This window comes from Dasypus novemcinctus, chromosome 17 (genome assembly GCF_030445035.2).
Source record: "Dasypus novemcinctus isolate mDasNov1 chromosome 17, mDasNov1.1.hap2, whole genome shotgun sequence".
NCBI lineage: Eukaryota > Metazoa > Chordata > Mammalia > Cingulata > Dasypodidae > Dasypus > Dasypus novemcinctus.
The window spans coordinates 61,532,768-61,548,956 of record NC_080689.1 but is presented as its reverse complement, the minus strand read 5'-3'; the positions used below and the strand labels follow the sequence as shown (position 1 = coordinate 61,548,956).

Here is a 16,189-nt window from a genome sequence, read left to right as displayed (position 1 = left end):
GGCGGGAACGGGGTCCCAGAAGGGGACAGCTGAGGCTCCCGACAGCTGCAAAAATGTCTCCACCTACAGGTGCTTTTAAAGAGCTCATTAGTGCACGTGTGTTGAGCCTCAGTTTCCCGGCCTTGTGTGCTGCTCCAGTGCTCTGGACGCAAAGGACGCCCCCTTCCACCTTTTCCTCCACAATTCGGTTTCAAAGCAAATCCTAGGTGGTGTCCACAGAGAGCCAGTTCCTCTAGGGCCTGTGTCCTCCAGGGACAAGGTCATCAGAGTTCCAGGACTTTAGAGCTGGGAAAGAGGGTGGTGAGGTGTCATACTCCAGAGAAATGAGGTGCTGGTAGCCCAGGGCCTCTGGCCTCTCTGACAAAAAAAATGAGGCACCTCATGTTACATTTTGCTGCTCCTTTTGCCCTGAAAGTCTCTGCCAGTGGAAGGAACTACTGCTCTTCAGAATATGCCTGCTTAGATTCTCCAGCCAGATAAAAGGGCTGTGGACATGAGCTTCACAAGCCTGTTCCATGGTTTGGGGTGTCTCCAGCCTGCTGCCATTTCTCTGAGCCCCTCCCTGGCAGGCCAGAGCTCGGCTTGTTGCTCTTCTGGCCTGAAGAATAAACACGGTCAGGCCGAGGACCCTGGAGCACACACCAAATCCCCAGACCCATTCCCTTGGGGATGAGACCCTGGTTAGAGGAATGGTGTGAACTGTAAACTTGATGGACCTGGTTTTAAATCGCAGCTGCACACCTCAGGGTCCTGGGACTCGCTCACTCTCCACCCTTAGCGGGTTTCCCTGAACACGCTTTATTCTGAAGCTAGAGCTGCAGGCCCGGCCCATCTCACAACCCAGGGGGCATTGTGACCTCCAGCAGGGAGGCTCTAGGGCTGACACTCTGAGGCAGAAGCCCTTTCTCAGGATCCAGGGACCCTGTGCCAGGGTGTGGGGTGGTGGCAGCCCCACAGGGTGAGAGCTTGCTGTGGGCAGGACCCGTGAAGCAGCTTTGCTCCTGTTTGTTCGTTTGCTCCATCCTTCCTTCCGACAGGCTTGCAGAACTCCTCTTCTGTGGGTCCCCCCGCCCCTGCCATCCTCCTCCATTTCTGGGTGCTGTGCTCCCAGCTGGACTACCTGGCTGTGTGATGCTACAATGCCCCAGGTGCCCCTCTCGTCTCAGGTGCTCCTTTTTCTTCTCCAGAATCCCTGTGTGATAAGCATGGCCGTTGTTCTCACCCACAGGACAGACAAGGAGACTGAGGGGGCAGGAGCACGGAGCACACGCTCGTCCTGGACACTGGCTTCTCCCACAGGGACGGGCCCCGCGGCAGTGGTTTCTGTGGCCCCAAGATGAGGAGGCGAGTTGAGGCCACGCTGGTGTTGGCGGTGGTGGCCGTGCTCTCCCCCCTCGTGGCTCTCCTTGTTGTGGGTGAGCCCCTCGCGCATCTGAACCCCAGTGGCTCTTCCTCCTCGTCCTGCATAAAGCCCTCTAGGGGACCCCGAATGCACCCAGAGGGTCACTCCACCTCCAGCCCCAGGTCTGGGCCAGATGCTTCCTGGGAGCAGATAGAGGCCGCCATCCAAGGGGGGAGGCTCCTCTCCAGAACCAAAGCTCATGAGGGAAGACCCTGAGAGGGGCTTGGAGCCAACTCCCCCCTTCTGGAATCCAACCACTAGGGTGTGTGTGCCCCCTGTCCCCAGGCCCCAGGTGAGAGGTGGTGTTGACCCAGGAGTGGGGTCTTTCAGTTCAACAACCTCGGGCAGATTCCTCATTCCAGGAGTTTCAGTTCCATCTGGGAGACACCACCTGGCCACCACCTGTGGAACCAGACAGTGAGTAGCCACAGTGTAGGGAGGGAGGGTGGGAAGGGAGCCGGTGTCGGGAGGCCCAGGACCCAGGACAAGCCTCTCCCCTGCCATCCCCAGGCCCCTCAGTGGGTCTGACCTCTTGAGAGGAGGGCATAATCCATTTTTTTTCAATGTAGGTATATTGAGTGTAATGATCATCACAAAGTGCACATATAGTGCACAACCTGTTTTGATATGTGTACACCCATGAAACCATCACCACAGTCAAGATGCTGAACACATTCACCACCTGCCCTACCCCACCAAAGTTTTTAACCCTTTGTAATCCCTCTACTCCATTTTCCATTCTCCCCAAGCAACTGCGGCTCTACTTTCTGTCTCTGTGGATTAGTTTGCATTTTCTCCTTATAGACATATAAGGGATCGACTGGACATACTCTTTTTTTCTCCTCTGGCTTCTTCCACTCAGCATAATTATCCTGAGTTCCACCCTTGCCGTGGCGTGCACAGTAGTTCATTCCTTTTTATTGCTGAGCTGGGTTCCATTTTATGGCTATGCCACGACTTACCCACTTAGCTGTTGATGGGATTTGGGTTGTTTCCAGTTTTTTATTTCAAATCTGCTCTGTCTAGTTAAAAAATGGGTTTGTCGTCTTGATGAATACTGAGAATTCTTTTTTTTTTTTATCTTAAAAGCTCTTTAATTTTTTTTGTGTTTTTTTAAAATATTTATTTATTATTATTATTTTTAATTACATTAAAAAAAATATGAGGTCCCATTCTACCCCACCGCCCCCGCCCCCCACTCCCCCCACAGCAATACTCTCTCCCATCATCGTGATACATCCATTGCACCTGGTAAGTTCATCTCTGAGCATCACTGCACCCCATAGTCAATGGTCCACATCATAGCCCAGACTCTCTCACGTTCCATCCAGTGGGCCCTGGGGGGATCTACAGTGTCCCGTAATTGTCTGTGAAGCACTATCCAGGACAACTCCACGTCCCGAAAACACCTCCACATCTCATCTCTTCCTCCCGTTCCCCACACCCAGCAGCCCCCATGGCTACCGTTCCCACACCCATTCCACATTTTCTCTGTGGACATTGGATTGGTTGTGTCCATTGCACACCTATGTCAAGTGAGGGCTTAGATTCCACATGGGTACTGGATGCACTCTTCCCGCTTCTAGTTGTAGACACTCTAGGCTCCATGTTGTGGTGGTTGACCTTCTTCAACTCCATGTTAGCTGAGTGGAGTAAGTCCAATAAGTCAAAGTGTAGGAGCTGAAGTCTGTTGAGGCTCTGGGCCTGGGTGTCATATTATCAGTCCAGAGATTCAAATCCCCTACATATATCTTAAACCCAGCACCAACTACAATTCCAATAAAGTAGCATGCAAGTCTTGTGAAAAGAGATCCCCTCTGAGTCCATTTCCATCACTCAGAAACACCAGCTCCAAAGAAGGGCCATCTGTCATGGCAGTGAACCCCTTCTGCCATGACCATAGAACCCGTGGGTCTCTTTATCCCTCAAAAGAACCAATACCTGGGGTTGTATCTACCTTATCTGTCTCTTAGACTCTGTTCAGTTGTACATAGGGCTATTCCTTCTGACAACCTCCAGACTCTTTTTTAGAGACTCACAGCCTTATAATCTCATTTCTCCTTTCCATTTCCCCCTTACATTAGGTCAAACCGCTTCCCGAAGTCATGTTATTATAAGTAGACTGGTATATTCTGCTGTTCCGCATTGAATCTTTAATTCAAGGTCATTTCCTAGTTGCTTCTTCAGCTGGTATGTGGTAGTGATCCCTCGGTGCCAGGGAGGCTCATCCCCGGGTGTCGTGTCCCACGCTGGGGGGAATGCATCACATCTACACGCTGAGTTTGGCTGTGAGAGTGGCCACATTTGAGTAACATGAAGGCTGTCAGGAGGAAACCCCCAGGCACAATGCTTCTCTAGGCCTTGTTCTTATTGCAGGTGCATAGGCTCAAAAGTGTAGCCATTAGTATAAAGAGCCCACTGTTGGGCCCTCCTTCATTACTGGTTCTTGCCGTTGCACCTGGAGGATTGCCGCTGCTCTCCCAGGGCCCACAACAGTGACCCCCCGGCCAGGAGCCCAGTACCCCCCCAGTGCGGTCACCCCTCGGGCTGAAGTGTGGTTTGCTGGCCTGGCAGGGGAGCGGCTGCGGTAGGCCTAATTCCGCTGCCCCCATAATAGGGTGGTTGGTCGGGCCCACCGCCACCCCTGAAGGAAGCTCGGCATGGGCGCAGAGTGCCCTCGGGTCTCCCCTTCTCGGCAGCTATGCTTCCGCGGCCGCCCCTCCTCCCAGATGGCGCCACCCGATGCCTTGTGGGGCGGCACCCTTCTTCTTCCTTCTCCCTGCACAGGCGCAGGGCAGAAAATTCCAGTCTGCCCTTTTCCCCTCCCCCGACAGCAGCAACAGCCAGGTGTGGGCGGAAAAATCCAGCCCGCCCTTTTCCCTTCCCCCGACAGCAGCAACAGCCAGGCGTGGGCGGGAAACTCAAGTCTGCCCTCCACCCCAGCAACAGCAGCCACCAATCCCTAAACCCTGCCCCTTCCCCCAGCAACAGCGACAGCCAATCCCTAACCACCACTCCTCCCCCATCCAGTACCGCCCACTGACCTTTCGCCGGCAACTAATCAGAACAGGGTGTGGCTTCGACCAATCAGCCTTCCCCAGCCCCTATAAATCTGTTGCATCTCCCTCAGTAAAGTGGACTTGCGTGTTTACCTTGTCTCCGCGGTAGTTCTTCTGCCGTGCGCCCTCCAGTCCTGAGAGCCCCCGACAAGGGCCTGGCCTCCCTTGTCCCCAGTTTGTCGCCTGCTTCTCCGGGCGACCCCTTCGTCGCCTGCTTCTCCGGGCGACCCCTTCGTCGCCGGCTTTGCCGGGCGACCCCGTCAGCCGAACCGCGCAACCCCTTGTGAGACCAATCCCTCGTCTGCTGCCGGACCGACCCCTCGTCCCAGGTGGGACCGACCCCTCGCCGCAAGCGGGACCGACCCCTCGTCCAGAGCTGGACCGACCCCTCGTCCGCAGCCAGACCCCACCTCTACCGACCGAGCAAACCGTCGCACCCCAGCTGTTGTTTTTAATTGTTTCCACTATGAGTATATATAGACATTACCATATACCCTGGGCATATGCCCTGTCAACCATATATATCCTGTCAATAACATCCCATATCAGTATTCCTCCGCTGCCATTGTTGAACCACTCTGTGATCCAAAACTTCCCGTAAAGTGAATCCCAACATAATGTCAGCTTCAGAAGAGTCTTAGATCACCAAAATTCATATATACAATATACAGTATTTCCCCAGATCCACCATAAAACCTTTTCCCTTCCACAGCAATAATCTTTTAACTTATTCATATCATATTTCCTGAAACTGATGTACAGATTCCGAAACTATAGTTTTCAAACAAGGTAACATTTGTGCTTACTATGTGGTCCATACTTTAGGTTGTACAGTTTTCTAAATTTTTTAGTTATCCTATGTTTTGTCTTATGGTTTTCATTATTAGTCTGTCGTCCCCTATATGTTTTTGGTGTAATATTAGCTGTTTTATATTCATCCTCGTGTACTCTCACATAACTCCTCTTTTGCCCCCTTATTTACCTTTGTTCCATCCATTGCACGTCCATTTTCCCCTCCCCTTAGGGCCCACAACGCCTGCCAATCTAATGCCCTGGGAGCCGTCCTTTCTCACGAGAGATACAGTTCTCTCTATTCGACGGCATTAGTCTTCGAGAATTCTTTATGTATTCTAGATACAAGTCCTTTATCAAATGTGTGATTTGCAAATATCTTCTCTCAGTCTGCTTGCCTTGCCCAAATTCATGAAGATATTCTCCCATTTTCTTCCAGAAATTTTAAAGTTTAGGTCAATGATTCATTTTGAGTTATTATTTGTGTAAAGGTGTGAGGTGTGAAGTTTACTTTTTTTAAAAAAGATTTATTTATTCCATTTATTTATTCCTCCCCCCCAGTTGTCTGTTCTCTGTGTCCGTTCACTGCATGTTCTTCTGAGACCACTTCTATCCTTATCAGCGGTACCGAGAATCTGTCTTTCTTTTTCTTGTGTCATCTTCTTGTGTCAGCTCTCCTTGTTGCAGTGCCACTCCAGGGCAGGCTGCACTTTCTTTCATGCTGAGTGGCTCTCCTTACAGGGCACACTACTTGAGCTTGGTGCTCCTCTGCATGGCACGGCACTCCTTGCGCGCATGAGCACTGCGCATGTGCCAGCTCCACATGGGTCAAGGGGGCCCAGGGTTTGAACCACGGACCTCCTGTGTGGTAGGTGGTCACCCTATCTGTTGGGCCAAGGCCGCTTCCTTGAAGTTTATTTTTATTTGTTGGATATTACTATTCAGTTGTTCCAGGGCCATCTGTTGAAAGGATTATGCTTTCTCCACTGAATTGCCTTTGCTTCTTTGTTGAAGATCAACCTGGACTTCCTTTCTGTTCTTCTCACACCTCCAAAGGCCAGGTGGTCTCCCACTTCCCCTAGCCAGGGCTTGAGGAATAGGGCAGGGGTCCTGAGGGTGGATGCAACCAGGCGGTGACCATGGATGTGTGAAATTGAGTCCTTGCTCATGAGGAGAGCCACGGGTGATGGCAAGACCAGGGGCAGTGGCAGGTGGGCTTGCTGGGAAAGACCCTGCAGAGGAAAGGGCTGCAGTTTCCTTGAACGGCCCTGCTGGCCAAGATCTCTCACTCAGGGCTCTCATATCCCCAAATTGCTCTGAAGGGACTCTTGTCCTCGTTTTCTGTAGGGGTGCCCAACCCTTTCAGAGGCGATTTCAGCTCAGAGGCCCCATGTGACCTGAAGGTGTGGCACACCTCCATTATAGCACTGCGGATTGAACAGGGGCCTTCTGCCAGGAGCACCCATTTTGTTCCTATTGTATTTCCCCCCTGAATTTGTAATCAGAAAATTTGTTTGTGGTTTACATGGTTTTCAGGAGTAACAATGATAGGTAAAGAGGCTCAATGGTAGTTGTACAAATATAGCTCAGGACTAAACATGGGCCTTATTCACATCTTCTTTTTCTCTATGACTCTTCTAATGGTGAAATTTCTGTGGAATTAAACTTCAACAGCTCTAAGTTATATAATGAGTTATTTTCAAGTTCTGTTACAACAGCAAAAGAATCCAAGTCTCACCAGCATGAATTTTGGTGTGTGTGGGGGTAACTAGTTTACAGTAAGCAACAATTTCAATGCTTTGGATCCGTTAGTTCATGTGTGATGGCTAATTAGGTCTTTGGCTATTGCTTGGTCCAGGGTCAGGGAGACGACAGGCCACGGGGGGTGCTCTCAGGGCCATGGTGTAGGCATCTCCCCATGGAAATCTTTAGAACACGCTGGTTGATCTCTATGCTTCCCCATGAAATGGGCCTCTTTGCCCGACCTCTGCATTTCCTCCCCCGAAGATTCCCACCATTTTGGCCCAGTGGCCGAGATAAAGAAGCTCTCCAGCTGTTTAAAGAGCATTCTAGCACCTGGGCTGTGGAGATGCAGATGCTGAAGTACAAGGTGGACAATGTCTGTTCTCAGATCCAGACGCTCAGCAGCCACATGGAAAACACCAGTGCTGACATCTGGATGGTCAAAGGAGTTCTAGAATATGCTGGCACCTGCCATATCCAGACCCAGATGTTAAGGAATTCCTTGGAGGGGGCTGATGCTGAGATCCAGGGCCTAAAGAGAGCTCTGGAGAATGCAAACCCATTGAATTCCCAGACCCAAGATTTCTTACAAAGCAGTTCAGAAAACACCAGGGTTGTACCCCACATGTGAAGCCAAGGCCTAGAAAATGCCAAGGCTGAAATGCAGGTGTTAAAGGCAGGTTTACACTTTGCAAATATGAGTTTACAGAATGCCAGTGTTCAGACCCACCTTTTGAAAGGCAACCTGGAGAAGGTCAGTGTTTTAAGGACCCAGCACCAGGTTTTAAGCAGCAGTTTGGAAGGGCCCAATGCTGAGATCCAGAGGCTCTGGGGAGGTCTGGGAAATGCAAGTGCTTTCAATTCCCAGACCCAGAACTTTATAAAAGGCAGTGACAACAGCACTTTTGAGATCCAGTTATTAAGAGGTCGGTTGGACAGGGCTGGTGAAGTGATTCAGTTGTTAAAAAAGATTTGGAAACTGCCATTGCCCAGACCCAAAAGGCAAAGGGCGGGATGGAGCAGACAAAAGTTGAGCTCCCAGGAATAAGAGCAGTATTGGAAAATGCCAGGGGAGTTAGAGACCCTAACACAAGGAATGAAGGGTGCTGCCTTAAATTCCCAGACCCACATGTGTGAAAACAGACTTCAGAAGGCACAGGCTGAGATCCAGAGGCTACAAGTTAATGTGAGCAATAGCAACTCACTAAGCGTGAAAATCCAGGAGCAGCAGAGCAGCCTGGAGACCCTCCGTGCAGCCTGTACTTCACAGGAGCAGCTACAAAGGACCCAAAGTAAGTGGTAGGGAGGGTCCACCCTGGGGAGGGCAGAGTTGCTGGGATGTTTCTGCCCATTTAGCCTCAAGCATGTGTCCCCTCTGGGAAAGAGCAAGGGTGGTAGAGAGAGGACAAATCGAATAAACACGGCTCTTTTGTGCCCAGGCGGTAGCGCAGAAGACATGAGAAACTATGTCCCTGCTCTCAGGTGGCTTATAATCTCTCCACAAAATATCTCCTTTTGCAAACCAGATTTTTGTGATGAAGGCATGTGGTAATGGCAGAGTGTACTTGTAGGGCCAGACAACCTGTTTGTGACTTCCAGCTATCACAAACGGTGTGAACCTGAACAAGTTGCTTACCTTCTCTGAGCTTCACCTGCAAAATGGGGGCAGTAGGATTTGCTTCACAGGGAGGATCAAATGAATCTACACAGGTAACGCACTTAACCTTGTAGCCAGCATTCGATCATGTGTCTGACACTTTCATGAACATCTACCACGTGTCAGGGGTTAAAGATGCATAAGACATGATGCCTGCTCTTGAGAAGGTTACAAGATGCAAGATTGAGACAGACCTGTAAGCAAAGTCATATAGATTGGTGAAAGAGGTGTTAAGTTAGAAGCAAGTATTGGGAACTGAGAAGGGGGAGGCAAAAAGAAAGGGGAGAAGGGATCTTTTTTGGAAGGGGGGAAGGAAATCTATTATGTTTCTATCTAATCATCTATGTAATCTGTCTATGCATTTTCAAAAAGCAAAACCTTTCCTGCATGAACTCACTCTGACATTTTATATTCTTTTCTTTAAAAAAAGAGCAAAGCTTGTCAAAACTGATAAACCAAATTTATGACCCACTAATGGGTTGGTGATTGCAATTTGAAAAACCCTGGGCTAGAGGGGTGGCCAGGGCTGGAGAGACATGGCCTAGATTGGAAGGCCTCTGAGTGAGTTTGGCTTTCATCCTCCGGAAAATGAGGAGCCACTGAAGGTTTTTAAGGAGAACCCTGAGGTTCTGACTTGGGTGACTGAATGGAGGGGTCCCCAACTGAGGAATAAAGGAGGAAGAGGAGCAGCAAGATTTGGACATGCTGGCTGTGGTGCTTTGGGGGACATCCAAGTGGATGTCGCCTGCAGGCTGTCTGGAGTTGAGAGAGGCCAGGGCTGCAGGCATAGGCTTGGGTGCCCTGGGTATGTTGATTCTGGTTGCAGCAGTCGGAGTGGGTGGTTTCCATGAGACAAAACACGGAAGAGGGCTGAGGGTGGGGTCAGGAATCAAGCTTCAGGGGTCAAGAAGGGAAAGACGTGTGTGTGAACCAACTGAGGACAAGGGAATTGGGAGATGTGCATATGGGAAAGCCAAAAGAGGAGAGAATTTCCACATGGGAGTGGTCAGTTCTGGCACATGCCAGAGAGGCCATGTAAAATAACCGAAAAGCATCCACTGAGGCTAGGCAATTAATAAGTCATTGGAATGAAATTTCGGTGGAAGCAGATCATGGTTGTCGGGCGTGAATCGATCATGTGTATGAGTCTGTCGAGGAACATAGCTGAGAGGGAAGGTGAGAAGGGGGGAGGAGTAAAAATCAAATCAGCTATTCCTCCATTACAACATCTATCTGTTAATTATAGACAGGGTGGCAAATATTAAAAAATTGCAAGATGAGAAAAGAAGCATCAGTATTGCCATGAAAATTTGCCTACTTTCCATCAGAACCACTTGCTAATATTTTGGTGAACTTGAGAGTGAGTTTCTAGATTCAGATAGGCTTCACCTGAGGTTCAAGGAAGGGGAACAGGAAAGAGGTGGAGGCTGAAGATAGGGAGGAGAGTCAAATGCACGTTGCATGACTGGCCTTGAAGGAGGTTGGGATGGTACTTGAATCTCTGAAGTTCAGAGGGGAGCAGGTGTGGAAGTTGGTGTCCATGTGCAGATGTGGGAACACGAGACTGCGAGAGCTAGTGTTAACCACATCTGTTTCTGGGTGGCATAGGAGGTCACTTGCTAAGGAGGAGGAGGCCTGTAGGGAGCTGGGGGAGAGAAGGGATGGTTGGGAGAAGCTGCTGGAGAGATGGGGGCTGACAAATGAGGACTTGGCGGGCAGTGCCGAGCCCCTGCTCTTTCCCCTGTTTCCAGTCGAGTCTAAGGAGTCACCGGCCATGCAGACCAGCGCCTGGAAGTCTTTCCTCCTTCCTGCCTCTCCTTGAGCCCCACTGCTGCCCTCCTGCTTTAGTATGGACTGAGAGGTGCTCCTTCCTGGCTGTGCATTGGAGTCACCCAAGCACATGCCTGGGACTCATGTACAGAGATCTTATGGATTTTGGTATGGGATTTAGCCTGAGCACCACGAAGTTTTAAAACATGGGCATTCAGGGTGCAGTATCATTACTTTAACTTTTCCTTAAAGGGCCAAATAGTAAAATTGAGACCTGTGGGCCACAGTCTCTGTAATGGCTCCTCAGTGCTTTCCTTTTGCACTGCTGAAGCAGCCAAAGAGAACATGTAATGAATGGGCGTGGCTGCTCCAGTGACACTGTTTATAAAAAGAGGCTGCTGGTGGGCCCTAATTGGGTTGGGTTTGGATGACTGGTTCTGAGGCCTCAGAGCATAAGAATCACACGCGGCCTTGTTAAATACAGACTGTTCAGAAACAATTTCAGAAAAAGCAGTTCGCGCTGGGCCTGAGAAGGGGCATTTCTGCCACGTTCCCAGGAGGCACTATGCTGCTCGTCCAGGGAACGCACTTTGAGAACGCCTGGTCCACGCTGTCTGTGTCTTCCTGAGATCTTTGCATTTGGGTTCTGATGGATGTTTCTGGCCCAAACGGGATGGACTTTTTTTCTTGTTGTGCCTTCACATTGCATCACTTTCAAATATTTACAGTGTAAACCTGAGCCATTGGGTAAAACCCTTCAGGGCCTCCCATTGCTCACAGGGAAAAATCCAAATTCCTTGTTATGTGCATAAGATCTAGTGCCAGAAGCCTCTCCAGGCTCCTCTCCCACCCCTTGCATGGGGGCCATAGCCCAGGTTTGCACATGTCAGCTCCAGCCATGTGGTTTCATGCCTGCCTGCCTTTGTACCTGCTACTTCCCCTTTCTGGAAGGCTTTACTTGGACCTGGTCACCTGGTAAATCTTCCTCGGTTTTTTTTTTTTGAAGTTTTAAAAGTGATTTTCTGATTAAAAATTTTAAATTTTCGAGCAGTTGTAGGTTTACAGGAAAATCCTGCAGATAGTTCAGAGCTTTGCCCATGATTAATGTTCTCCCTTAGTGGGTATATTTGTTACAATCGATGAACCAATATTATTATAATCATATGATTAACTAGAGTCCATAGTTTAGAGTAGGGTTCACTCTTTGTATTGTACAGCTCTTCATTTTCTGGGATAGTCCTGGGTGTGGGCAGCCAGAGTGGATGGAGATCAAGTCAAGGAAGTAAAGGAGTCTCTGGATGGATGGACAACTTCCTAGACAGATGGTGGGAATTGAGATGGAGAGGACTGTACGGTGGCAGCAGTGAGATGGGAAATAAAGTGATATGATCACAAAACACATGTCTCAGCAGAGAGTTTTTCTGGGTAGCAGAGCTGAGTGTCCCAGGAGCACTGAGCCAGGCATCTTGAGCTGCCGCTCCCTGGGGAATTGGGAGTGGGATGGAGGCATGGTCTCAGCAGCACCTGCCCTTGGGGAACCAAACCTCAAGGACACGGGCCTCAGTAGCCAGCTGCTGGTGGGCTCAGGAAGGACAGCTCTGGGACATCCGCCATCAGCCCCTGGTTCCCTCTCCTCCCACCTCTGCTGCAGCTCAGCTTCTCTGGCTGCTCCTGCAAGGCTGGAAGTTCTTCAGGGGGAGCTTGCATTACTTTTCTGATGTCAAGAAGTCTTGGAGGAGGCTGAGCAGTTCTGTGTGTCCCAAGGAACTCACCTGGCATCGGTGTCCTCTGAGGAAGGGCAGGTCAGAGCTGGGGGCTTGGGGTGGTTCTGACAGGGTTGGTGTGTGACAAGGGCCTTTGGTGCTTTGATCTTCCTCCTCTAGGGGAGGGCACAGCCCATAACCTTCATGTCTCCTGTCAGGCAGGGAACAATATTGAATTCCTCTGAGCATCTTGCACTGGAGGCAGAAACCTGGACAACAAACCCTACTGTCCTCAATGAGTGGGGGAGATTCCCGAAGGTGGAGAGATGCCAGCAGCAGGGCAGGCAGAGGTGGGTGGTGGGGCAGCACCCTGAGAGCGTGAGGGAGCATGCTTTCCCTCAGCCCCTCAGGTCCCTTTGGGCTTCCTCTCCAGTCATCAGGCTTGAAATTTTTTTTATCCCCCCCTTGAGTCTTGCTTGCCGTCTGTTCTCTGTGTCCATTTGCTGTGCATTCTTCTGTGTCTTTGTAATCATTCATTTTAAAATTTATCCCACTCCCCTCATGAGGCTTGCTTGCTGTCTGCTCTCTGTCCATTTGCTGTGTGTACTTCTGGGTCTCTGTATTCATTTATTTTAAAGTATATCCTGCTCCCCCCTTGAGGCTTGCTTGTGATCTGCTCTCTGTGTCTATTTGCTGCGTGCTTTTCTGTGTTTCTACTTGCCTCCCTTTTTGCTGTGTCACCTTGCTGAGGCGGCTCTCCTTAGGGCTTGCAGGCCAGCAGCTCTCTGTGAGGTACAGGCGAGCCTGCCTTCACAAGGAGGCCCCAGGAGACGAACCCAGGGCCTCCTATATGGTAGATGGGAGCTCAACTGTTTGAGCCACACCCACTTCTACAATCTTGACTTTTTTAAATGAAAAAGTTGAATGTTTTATTAGTAGGATAATAAGCAATAGTTACAATATCATATAAAGCTTATGATAACAATGTTACCCTTGAATTCCATAATTTTTAGAAGTAGTTTTTATTTTCAAGTCATTTTGTGAATTCTGAATATAATAACTAGATTGTAGCCTAAGTCACAGGGTGCTGTGAAAAAAATACTGTATTATGTTTATGTGCAATAATTTCAAAGTTTATTTCAATAGTATAGCTGCAACATGTAGCTTTTCCATTGATATTGCAAAAAGTTGCCATTTTAAATCTCTATCTGCCACAATTGAAAATAACTATTCTGGATTAAATTGCTTCAGATTAGTTTCTTTTCATTCCTAAATAGATTTTACATATTTCTCAAATGCTGCTTCAGTCCATCATTGAACAAGTTCTGAAGGTTTACTCAGTGTCTTCTTGATCACCAACCACCTGGGTACCAAGATTTGTTGACAAGTCCTGGATTTTCTGCAACAACTTCAGAAAGTTCTGTTGATTCTCCTAATAGAGGAGAATAGAGTTTGCTAGTAGCTTTTGCGCTTTCTGAAGCACCCAGCTCATGTCGTTTGTTCACTTTTGTCCCAACTTTGAGAAGACTAGAGAAAACAATATGTCCCAGAGCTTCCTGTGCAAAACTGCCGAGTCCCGCATTCCAGCACTGTTTTCTGCTGTTATCTGCTCATGCTTGCCTGGGAATTTCTGTACTGAGAGGAGAGGGGGCCGCTGCATAGCATCCGAGTGGCACCAGCCCCCCCCCCACATGCCCCTGTCCACAGGGTGCAGATCAATCTCAATTTTATTGTCCATCAATCCCATGGCTGTGGAGGGCACGTGAGCAGGAGACCCAGGCTTCCTGGGAAGGCCAAGCACTCATATTCGATTTGAGGAGCACCAAGGCCATCAAGGCCCAGGGGGGCATTCTGGTGGGGGTTGGCCTCAGGACGTGTCAAGGTTATTAACAAAAGACCTCACTAGCTCTGGTCATTTCAGTTGACATGACCACCCAGCCCACAGGGCTCTCCTGTGACTGTTCTGTGGGTGTGAAAAAGGGCGTGCTGCTTTGTGAAGCGTCCTGAAGCTCTAGCCAGATGTTGTCCCAGGACAGCACACCTCGTATCCAGGGCTCAGACTAGGTAGGGACAGTCATGTGATGGGAAGCTGGGCCTCCCCGAAGGTCCCTGGCTGCTCCTTAGACCCTGGACACACCAGGGAAGGAGCAGGGGGTATCCAGCTCTGCAGGGACGTGGGCCTCATGGCCCAGCGACCAGTTGGGGATGGCCCAGACTCCTCTCCATACATCTTGGAGAAGCTTCTCCTCACACCTAGAGTCAGACAAACAACTGCCTCCTCTCTACAGATGTTTCTGACCAAGTTCACGAGTGCCCCTCACCACGGGATTGGCCTCACTGACAGGGGCAGGAGGGCTCCTGGCGCTGGGTGGACGGGACGCCTTTCAATGCTGCCTTGAACCAAAGGTGAGTCCATCCGCTGGACACACACCTCACGCCTGGCTGGAGTTGTGTGTGTGTCCTTGAACAGTAAGTGTTAGTGCTGTGTGTCACAGAGGCACGGAGCCTTGCCTGGGCCCCTCCAGAGGACGTCAGGACAGGACAGGGCCTGGGGCTGCAGAGGGTCCTCCTGTTCTCTCCTTTAACACCCCCTTCCTACACCTGCTCAGGCCTTGTTGCAAGGCGCCCTATCTGAAAGGGATCTGAGTGCGAGTTCTGGGATGGAAGTTGAAAGGTCCCTACCCTCTCCTTTCCCCAACTTGCTGCTTCACAGACACCCTCCCCATCCTTGGATCATCAGTGACTCAGGATGTCCTCAGCAGACTCAGGCCTGCAGGGCATCGCAGCTCTGTCCCTGTTCTGGGGCTGCAAGGGGACTGGGGAGCTGTGTCACTTTAGCTCCATGTGCCCCAGCAGGGACAAGGGCCACTGCCTGTATCTAGCTGAATAATGTCCCTCTGTTTCCAGGTTTTTGAGCAGAGACCAGCTGGACAACTGGACAATGGGAATGGGCACACGGACGACTGTCCATACTCAGCAGATGTGCAATGACATATACTGTGATGCCACCTACCAGTGGGTCTGCAAGAAATCCGTGGGCCACGATATGGCCTGAGTGCAGAGCAGAGCTGAGGGGTCCCTCCCGGCGGCCAGCTCTGGGCCGCCTCCATGCTGCCTGCGAGCCTCTGGCCTCTGCTTGCTCTCTGGGGCTTCCACTTGGCCTCCTGGGTGTCCTGCCTTGAACTGTTGTTTAACCCTTTGGAGGCAGGATAGATAGGGACCTAAGGAGGAAGGGGCAGAAAAACCTAATAAGCCTGGCAAGAGAAACTGAGGCACTGGCCTGCTGGCTAGCATGAATGTGCTGAGCACAGGGGCAAATTAGGAAGGGGCAGCTAAGAAGCACACACCCTGCAGCTTACAGCACACAGCACACACCCAGCGGCTCTGTGATCAGGAGGCAACCTCATTACATGGCGGAAAAGAGGGACAGGGCGAGGGGGGCAGCACCCCCACCCCACCCACTTTCAGGTTACCTCACGCCTCATGGACAGTGACCAGAGGCTGATCACCAGTGGTCAGCACACCCTGCAGAGTTCGGGGACAGTAGCCAGAAGCCAATCACCCCCCACCAGCATCCCCTAACCCAGCCCCTAACCTGCTAAGGGAATCGGATCTCCCAGTAGAGTTCCCCTGCTGTGTCTCAAGTATGCCAATCAGGGCACCCCCTTGAGTCCTGAACCCCTGTATATCAGGGGACCCCAGGGCAGAACTTTGCATTTCCCCCCTTCTGTGCATCCCTGCAGGTGCACTTTCCTTCTCTTTCTTCACCCCAATAAATTGTTCGTTTGCCTAATTAACTTGTGGCTTGTCCTTGAATTCTTTCTCAAGAAGAAGCTAAGAACCTCAGTACTGGCTCTGATCACACTTCAAGACGTTGACACCACGTAAGCAGGGGACCAATGGTGTGCCCTGGTGCACTCCTCAGTGTCCACCTCCACAACCAGCACAGGCTGTCACACAGCAGGTCCTCAGTAACACTTGATGAGTGAATGAAAGCCCTTTGCGTGTTTCTCTCTTATAGCCACCTCCCCCCCACTCTCCTGCCCTCAGGGTCTGTCTGTCC

General features: G+C 50.5%; 1 pseudogene; it reads left to right on the top strand.

Annotated features, from left to right (window-relative positions):
* Nucleotides 1-1,336: 1,336 nt before the first annotated feature.
* On the top strand, nucleotides 1,337-15,181 carry LOC131273752 (C-type lectin domain family 4 member F-like; annotated as a pseudogene).
* Nucleotides 15,182-16,189: the final 1,008 nt, after the last annotated feature.